Below are 2,870 nucleotides of genomic sequence, written 5' to 3' on the forward strand. Positions count from 1 at the left end.
ACTACAAATAAATGTATACATTTTGTTTCCAGTTAAGAAAAAAAAAGTAGAAAAGGGAAAGATCATACTTCCTCCAGTTTAAGTTCTTTACCTCCTTCCCTTCTCCTTTTTCTTTTCCAGTGGAGAAAAAGGAGAAAATAGAGAGGTGGAGGGAGGAAAACAAGAATTAAAAAAAAAAATCTAGATTTGTCAGGTTTCAAAAACCAAATTGGAAAATACAATTAAAAATGGAACATAAATTGGGAAATTTTAAAACTAAACCAGTGGCTGTCAAGAAGCTGTCAAAATGTGACATTTTCCAATGAAAAACACCATTTTTTGGTGGGAACATTTTTCTAATAAAAGATGTCACACACATACCCATCTCTTGCTCCAGTGCAATACCCTTCTCACAAAGGGGCAAGCCCTGGTGAAAACTGGGGCTTAGGTTGTAGATGGGGGATTTTTTTGGTGAGCATCAGAGGGGGAATCTTCATATTTTATATCATCATTTTATATGAAGGTTCGATAACAGTACCCTCAGTGGTGGGCTCAGTACCAAGGTTCTTGGATGAAATGCCCCAGCCTGTGTCATAAACCAGGTCCCTTCTGCCTTTAACATCTGTGAAGGAGAATGGGGGGCTGGGTCAGCTCTGAAATCCCACTTCCTCTGCCTAGCTGAGCACTCCCTATGACTGTTCTTCACATGGGTACTTGAGATGCTTCAAGGCTTTTGCCTTGCCATAAGCTTCCAGCTGAAGGAGGCTGTGCTTGTCTCATGCATCTTTGCACCACCCACTTCGGGGCAGATCCTCTGCTCAGTTTACACTAGGTGAGGATCCGCCCCTTAAAAGGAGCACTACAGGCCTGGCTTGTAGCTGCCTTCACAGAGCTTTTGATGCCAGTCACTTTATGCGATTTCTCTGCCTCTACTTATATTTATACCTGCGTACTGTATTTTCTACTCCATGCATCTCATGAAGTGGGTTATAGCCCACAAAAGCTTATGCCCAAATAAATGTGTTAGTCTCTAAGGTGCCACAAGGACTCCTCATTGTTTTTATGGATACAGACTAATACGGCTACAACTCTGAAATCTGCCTCTACTGTTTTTTTTTCTTAAATGCTGCCTTTCCCTATCTCGTTCTGAGACAGGCTCATTTCCTTGAGGCCTGTTCTGTCTGAGAACTGCCCTGTTGATGACAGTAGTGCCTAAGGTGCGGTACACACACAGGAGAGCTCACGCTTTAAGCGGACCAGACGGACACAGGGTGGGGAAGGGGTAGAACAAACAAGGCGATGGGAGCAAATGGCACGTTAGTGCCAGGCTGTTTTTTCTCCTGGGAGGGGGAGTTATTGAGGAGGAGAGCAGCTCCCTGGAAGGGACATGGCAGAAGAGAAGGGGGTAAGTGGGGGACGAGGGGGGCAGCAGTGGAGTGCAGCTGAGGTGAACAGAGTTGGGAGGTGGGTGGAAGCATTTGGAGCAAACAGCCAATCAGCACAGTGCGAAGGGTCCTTGCTTAGCTGCCTCAGCCCCTACTGGCTACCACCTCACTGCAGCTTGAGGCATTTGTGATAGTGTTGAACATAGTAAAAACCAAAAGACTGAGCTAGAGAAGAGCCTGCTGCTGGGTGTGGCCAAGTGGGAATTTTCAGTTGTATTTTCATGAATGGGGGCAGGGCAGGGACTTGCTTGAGTAGGGGTTGCTACCCAGTGGGGACAGAAGGGTCAAAATGCTCCTGTGGGCGAGCAAGAGACATGCAGTGCTGGGGTCACAATTGCCTGGAGTGACATGAATAGGTTAAGGACTGGCTGAAACCCAGACAGACAATAGGATGCCCCAGGGACCTGTGGCAGGTGGAACATGTGAGCTCAGCGTGAGCTGCAGCAGGAAGACAATGGAAAAGGGGTGACAGCAGGCTAGGATCTAAGCTGGCCTGTCATAAACAGATAGTTAAGGGTTAATGCCTCTTTTACCTGTAAAGGGTTAAGAAGCTCAGTAAACCTGGCTGACACCTGACCAGAGGACCAATAAGGGGACAAGATACTTTCAAATCTTGGTGGGGGGAAGGCTTTTGTTTGTGCTCTTTGTTTTGGGGGTTGTTCGCTCTTGGAACTAAGAGGGACGAGACATCAATCCAGGCTCTCCAAATCTTTCTGAACCAGTCTCTCATGTTTCAGACTTGTAAGTAACAGCCAGGCAAGGCGTGTTAGTCTTATTTTTGTTTTCTCAACTTGTAAATGTTCCTTTTTGCTGAGAGGATTTTATCTCTGTTTGCTGTAACTTTGAACCTAAGGCTAGAGGGGGTTCCTCTGGGCTATATGAATCTGATTACCCTGTAAAGTATTTTCCATCCTGATTTTACAGAGATGATTTTTACCTTTCTTTTCTTTAATTAAAAGCCTTTTTTTCTTAATACCTGATTGATTTTTCCTTGTTTTTAGATCCAAGGGGATTGGATCTGGACTCACCAGGGATTGGTGGGAGAAAGGAGGGGGAATGGTTAATATCTCCTTGTTTTAAGATCCAAGGGATTGGATCTGGACTCACCAGGGAATTGGTGAAGGAATTGCTCAAGGATACCCAGGGAGGGGAAGGTTTTGGGGGGAAAGGGAGTGATCCAGACACTGAAACTTCTGGATGGTGGCAGTAATACCAGATCTAAGCTAATAATTAAGCTTAGAAGTGTCTATGCAGGTCCCCACAGCTGTACCCTAAAGTTCAGAGTGGGGAAGAAACCTTGACATGGCCTTTGGAGAGAGACACTAGCTGGCACAGGGCACTGACAAAGGGACACAGAGAGAGGAGATTGGCTAGGTACCACCATGACAGCAGCCTCTCTGAATTCTGACCTGTCTTACCACTGCTTCGCTGTGCTAACATAAGGCC

Source organism: Gopherus flavomarginatus, chromosome 16 (assembly GCF_025201925.1).
Source record: "Gopherus flavomarginatus isolate rGopFla2 chromosome 16, rGopFla2.mat.asm, whole genome shotgun sequence".
NCBI lineage: Eukaryota > Metazoa > Chordata > Testudines > Testudinidae > Gopherus > Gopherus flavomarginatus.